Here is a 7,377-nt window from a genome sequence, read left to right on the forward strand (position 1 = left end):
GGTTTTTTATCCTTAAAACAAACTTGCAACCAATAGGTGTGAAACTATTCTTGCAAATCAACAAAATTTCAATTTTGTCATCAAAACATTGAGTATGTTTTATGGCCTTTAACCAATTAAACATATAGTCTATATATGGCCTCTAACCATTTTAGGGAATCTGGGTTTCGTCATAGCTTTCTTACAAGTCACTTCTTTTAGTTTGACTGCAAGTTGTAGGTTTCTTTACTATCTAATAGAAGAATCGCATAGCTTCAGTGACCTGAACTCCATGATTCTTCACTATTTAATAGAAGAATCTCATAGTTTCAGTGACTTGAACTCTATGCCTACTTGGGTATAGAACATCAAACAATAGAATATCAATAGCCACTTGAAAGTCCTTTGAATATTCTGTTCTCCTTGAAGCACTTGTAAAGTCTTCTAAGAGATGTCTATTCTTTTAAGCTACTTCTAAAGTCCTTAAAGAATAAGTTCGGTTTTTCTGAAGCACTTCGAAAAGCCTCCGGAATGTCCGTTTATGTTTGTTGTTCGCCTTGAAGACTTTCGAGGTCTATTTTCTCCCACTTGTCATTTTGGAAATGAATCTCCAAAAGGACATTATTTCGAGCAAACAAACATTATGTTCTCAAAAATTCGTGGTAGAAACAATACCCTTGTGTCTCATTGAATAAATCACAATGAAACATATATCTATACTTGGGCCTTAGTTTGTTGAATAACAAACACTAAGCTCCCACTGAGTTTAGGAACTCTTTAGATATATTATGAAAAGTTATTCTGAAATTACTTTTCAATAGCTTAGACGAATTTGGTTTAGTTTGGTGGTAGTTGAGCATTTTGTTTTAGAAATTATAGGAAAAGTCTTTATGATTCATCATTAATCGAATCAAGTACTAATTGACTTCGATTATTCCAACTAAGATATGTCATATCTTATAGACCTAGATTGTGAAATTACAACACACAATCATTGATGATCATATTTGGTCTCAAGTAATCATCAACATGATCTAACCTAGATCTTTATGATTTCTTGCCAAGTGGATTTTATACTTCTGAATCTTTGAACTAGCCAAACAGATTCAAATTATATCACATTTGAGTAAATAAACCTACATTCACTCAAATCCATGTGAAATAATAAAGTCATAAAATCTTTCTTTAGCTTTGAACTCTATTGTCTAGGCGTTCTAACAATAGTTCATATCTTTTGTTACTTTCAACAAGTAAGACTAGTCGTCTTAAATTGATCTAGAAATCAATGAACTTTCAAAAGTCCATCAAAATAGAGCTTTTGAATGTTAACTTGTTGATATGGTCTAAGCAACAATGCCAAAGATTAGTGGAACTCAAATCAAGGGGTTGATTTGAACCTAGTAAAGTTCTTTAAAGAGTTGTTTGTTTTAATCAAGCATATTGACTCAACCTGTAATTGACCATTTCATTCAAATAAACAAACAAACATTGTTTTTGTTTTTCTTGAATGTGAGTCTTTCTGTGTTTGAAAACAGAAATTTAGGTATGTTGATTATGGAACAAAATAGCCATTAAGTTCCAGCCTTTGAAAGGACTTAAAACAAACTAGATGACCCTACAACTAATGTAGCATTGCCATGCTTCATTTCCCACTTGTAGGTCATTAGTGTATCCTAGCTTCCATTGTTTGAGTTATTACCGAAGTAAGAACCTCAAGCGGTATATGATACCAAGGAAGTTTGATTGCTGGGTCACTTCTCTTTAAACATAAATTTATAGGTAGAAACGGAATCGTAAATTCCTTTCATTTGTTCCTCGTTTTCCTATTTCTTGTACCCTTTCTTATAGTCTTAAGAATTGAATTATTTAGTGTTGACTTTTATACTTTGTTAGACATGTCCAATGTCACCAACAAGGTTCTTTACCATTTTAATTTATGTTGAATATTTTGTTTCAACTAGATGATCTTACCAGAAGCTTCTAAAGTTCTCTAAGCATCGATCTATTCGAATGTCTAGGGACTAGACTCATTCGAGAATTAAATGGACAAAGATAGTAGGTTGTTAACCATTGGTAAAGCTGAGCGTATTAAACTCAATGCTTTATGATCTCAAAACTACATTGTATTTTGAATTCACAAGCACCAATTGGTTTGCCATTCGATTTTGTTATTCGAAAACAACCATAAAAGTCGCTAAAAGAAACGTACATTTTAAATTGCTCACTTTCTCTCATTTCCGTGAATCGTTCTTGGATTCACTACCAATCGAGGAAATTTACTGTTACCTTTCTAAAAGGATTTATTGCAATGCAAGATATTTAATTATAAACAATAATTAAAACATACATTGAAGCATGCAAAGTCTAAACATTTATCATGAATAATAACTTGAAAATCAAAGCAATCATGCAATTTCAACAAGTTATTAGCATTTTATTCGAATTTATTGTTCCGGCAGGTGTGAATAAAATGATTCCAAGATCCTAAAATCATTGAAGAACTAAGCACAGTTTGTCGAATTAATCCTAAAACATCTTAGGTAAGCAAAAGCCTTTTGCTAATAGTCTAGAAACTACTCTTGGTTGATAGGTACGTCTAAGAACTTATTAGGTAAACCTATCGATTTTTCCACGACATAAAAGGACTCCTTACTTATATCGTTGAGTTTCACCAAAACTAACATGTACTCACAATTATTTGTGTACCTTGCCCCTTTAGGACCAATAAGTAACACCTCGCTGAGCGAAATCTATTACTAGATTGATGTAAAGGATATCCAAGCAAGTGTATATTTTGGCATGGCACCTTTTAACTCAATTTTTAAGTTTGGAACTTAAGGCTCTTACTATGTTGGTTAGATTTTAAGTGAACTAAAATCCTTAATCATGCAACATAATCAAGCTTTTGATCTCATGCATTTTAAGACATATTTAAAAGCAATAAATAACTTAAAGCATGCATAAGATAAATGTGATCTAGTATGGCCCGACTTCATCTTGAAGCTTCAACTTCAAAGTCCGTCTCGAAAATCTCCGTGGGAGGCACCATTTTCTTCAAATAGGATAAGCTATAACTAATTACAACTATTTGATGGTACGCAAACCATATTTGAATTGAAAAACAACTTTGGTACTTTAGACCAATTACATTCAAATTAATGGTACGCAGACCATATTTTCTATCCTATTTGGGCCATACTAGTCACTTCATAACCTGCAAAACAGTACATATACAATATATACCATTCACCCATTCATTATCATGAATGGCCCACATAGCTGGTTAGTAAAACACATTATGCATCACGTAAACATTTGCAGCAATTAATCAAGGGCACCAATAATCTACCAATTATTCAGTCCTTATTAATTCTAATCAAGTTGTTTTAACCTTAAGGATTTGTAGACCTAATCAAGAGTTTATGACCAAAAGGGCTCCCACTTAAACCAATAAATTTGTATGCTTTACTAATTTTAAACATAAAAATGTATTTCTAGTCTAACCGGAAACATACAAATTTAATTAAAATTTAAAGCTCATATGAATTTATAATTGAATCCAAAAAGTTTAATTTAATTTCAGTCGTATTTAAATTAATTCATGATTTTAATTTTAGTAAAATAATTAGAATAAATAAAATTTATTATAATTACAATATTCAAAATTAAAATCCAAGAAAATAATTTAAATTATTAATTTTAAAATTAATTAAAATTACGTAAACTAAAAATTTCAAATTAAACATTCAAAACGATCTAATCGCAACGCAAACACCCTACGCATCGCACGCCCATGGACCGCACGCACACAGCCATCGCTGGCCATGTGCGCGCAGCCCATGCGCTCGTCGCATAGCTGCTGCATCTTCCCATCGCAAGCCATCGCACAAGTGGTGCTCGCTGCGCGCGCGCCAGCGCTCGACGCACGCGAGCCATCGCTCGCTGTGCGCGCTCGCCAGCGCTTGCTGCGCGCGCTCCAGCGCTTGATGCACGCGATCCATCGCTCGCTGTGCGCGAGCAATTGCGCGCGATCAACGCTGGGCGCAGCGCTCGTGGCACGCGAGCTTGTGCTCGCTGAGCGCGAGGCTGCGCGCGCTTGCGCGAGGCAGTGCGCGTTGTGGCGCAGCTCGCTTGCTGCCCACACGCGACTGCCATGCCTTGCCTTCGCCCATGCCCATTCATCCATAGCTCGTGGCCCACGACACAAGGCAGGGCTGCTGCCTTGTGCTCGTGCACCATGCCCCTGCTCATTGCATTCGTGCCGCACGGGCGACGAGCTCCCTTGCTCGTCGTCGCATGCCCGCACTATACAACACCCCTTAAGGGTAACACGAAACGTCCATTGCTTTGTGCGTGCAAGTTATATGAACGAATCGCATAAAAATTTAAAATTTATATTTAAAATTAATGACAAATTAATAAATAATATTAATTTCATAATTTTAGGGCGAAAAATCGAAAATTTATTATTCAATTGATTTCCGATTAACATGGATTCAAGTCTAGGTCATAAAAATTTAAAATTTATCATAAATTTACAATTTTTATGGTGGTTTTTAATCATAGGTTTCTAATTAAATTATAATTAATTATGAAAATCAAATTAATTCTAAATTATTCTAATTTTCAACAAATTAATCATAATTACAAATTAGATTGCATAATTAACAAGGCTAGGCATTCAAACTTGTTAAACATATACAGTAGGTCAATCAAAAATTCAAGATTTATCAACAAGAATCGCAAATATTTAATTTAACATCTTAAATTTACGAAATTTTGCATTCGAAAAACTAAAACCTTCGAAAAGTCATAGTTAGGCTTCGAATTTGAGAATTCTGGGTTCGGCAGAAAAACACTATTTTTGTCAAAATTTTAGAATGCCTTTTACATGCGGAATTGACACAAAAATCACTCGATTTGGATGAGTAACGAAGAAACTGCCGAAAAACTGCGTACGTATAATTAAATAAACGCAATTTGCAATTAATTAACAATTACGAAAATTAATCACCCCTTTTAATTCTTGCAAATTTGTAATATTTAACCATGTTCATGCAATTTAGATTACGAAAATAATAAGAGGCTCATGATACCACTGTTAGGTTATGATACATATGACAATTCATAAATCATGCGGAAAAACCATTTAGCCAGGAATACATATTATTTACACATAATCATATAGCATAGTTTAGATGCATACTCTTTGTTGCGTGCCTTCCCTAGCTGCGCCCGAACCGAACAAGAACAAGTCTTTAGGACTCCAAGTGTCATCCCTCCGTAGATAGTCCACAGCACGTCCGGATCCGCCTTAAGATTGACCAACTAGAATCGCCCTTAAGGTACTAAAGATTTTCGGCACTTATAGTCAAGGAATGTGTCTGAATTTTCTCTCAAAAAGTCACTTTGAATACTTGAATAATCTATGAAAATATGTGACCCTAGGCACCTATTTATAGAGTTATGGAAAGGGTTTTGGAATCCTATTAGGATACTAATTTATTTAATTATAACCCTACTAGGACTCTAATTAAATAATCATTATCTAATAGTTTTAGGATTTAATCATACTTCGAATCCCGATTGCTTCAGGATTCCCGCACAAGCATTGCACGAGCACCGTACACCCGCGCAAGCCTTGCGGCCCACGCTAGGCGCACAACGCTCGGCCCACTGCTGTGCTCCGCGCGCGCGCCCAAGGCCTTGGCTGGGCCTGGCCTTGCGCTGGGCCTGGTCGAGGCTTGGCGTGCGCTGGGGTGCGTTGGCTCGCTGGGCGACGGCCTGGCTTCGTGCTGGGCCTTCGTCTAGCGGGCCTCGTCCGATGCTAATTCGTACGATACGCTTCCGATTAAATTCCCGTTTCCGGAATTCATTTCCGATACGAACAATATTTAATATTTCCGATTCCGGAATTATTTTCCGATTCCGATAATATTTCCGATTCTGACAATATTTCCGTTTCCGGCAATATTTCCGATTCTGGCAATATTTCCATTTCCGATAATATTTTCCGATACGTACCATGTTTCCGTTTCCGGCAACATCTACGACTTGGATAATATTTATATTTCCGATACGATCCATATTTCCGTTTCCGGTAATATCATCGTTTCCGGAGTATTCATTTCTTGCCTGTGACGATCTCAGCTCCCACTGAAACCAAGATCCGTCGATTCCGAATATCCATAGATGGAGTATTTAATGCCATTAAATACTTGATCCGTTTACGTACTATTTGTGTGACCCTACGGGTTCAGTCAAGAGTAAGCTGTGGATTAATATCATTAATTCCACTTGAACTGAAGCGGCCTCTAGCTAGGCATTCAGCTCACTTGATCTCACTGAATTATTAACTTGTTAATTAATACTGAACCGCATTTATTAGACTTAACATAGAATGCATACTTGGACCAAGGGCATTATTTCCTTCAGGTATAGTGTGCAGGCCTCGCCTCGCCTCAAAGTCATCTCTAACTGAATACATTAAATGGTGTAATTAGGTGTTAAGTGGTCGGGTAATTAAGTTAATGGGGGACTGTGCGAGTATTAACTGGGTATTACTATCGAAGTGAAATAGTGGATGAGATCATTAAGTTTATTCTTGACACAACATGTGAATAAGAAAGAAAATAAATTTATTTAATGTACTCTTATTTGTTTTAACTGTTTTAATTAATATGACACCGAATGGGAAATAACAAATTTATCCATCATTAAGTATAATTTTGAGGTTAGTTATAGCTTTATTTTGATGATAATTGTCTACCATATTTCATATAAATTTATGTTTAGATTATAAATCGTGCATCGCACGGGTATTATACTAGTTATTATACTAAAAGAGAGGAAATCAATGTGGTGATGACAAATGTCACTCATTTATTGGCCTCTTTTTTAGATATAAAAATAATAAAAATAATATTTTTTCTAATTATCTCTATTAAATAAAAATATATTATAGACTACTATATAATATTAGATTTTCTAAATGAAAGGAAACTGTGCATATACAGATTAATTATTACTGATTTATTGCCATATGAAAACTAAAAGCACTAACAAAAAATATTAGTACAAATAGGATTACATTAGCTTATTTGCCATTTCGATAGTTTGCTTTACCCCGTATAAGGTTTCAAAAACTATGAAGTATATACCTATGTTACACATACGATATTTTGGTTATAAGGTTTTAGAAATTTTGTTTTTATTTTTCATAAAAATTGAATGATTAAGGAAACCACGAAGAAAAATAATTAAGGTTGATATTAACCATTAATAATTCAATTATATTCACAACCTTAAGGATTTTGTCCATTTATTATTAGGTACACATTTTTGAGGACCGTCTGTGATTTTGTTTTCCATACGGGGAGGATTCTTTCCATTACCCCC

This window comes from Spinacia oleracea, chromosome 1 (genome assembly GCF_020520425.1).
Source record: "Spinacia oleracea cultivar Varoflay chromosome 1, BTI_SOV_V1, whole genome shotgun sequence".
Lineage (NCBI taxonomy): Eukaryota > Viridiplantae > Streptophyta > Magnoliopsida > Caryophyllales > Amaranthaceae > Spinacia > Spinacia oleracea.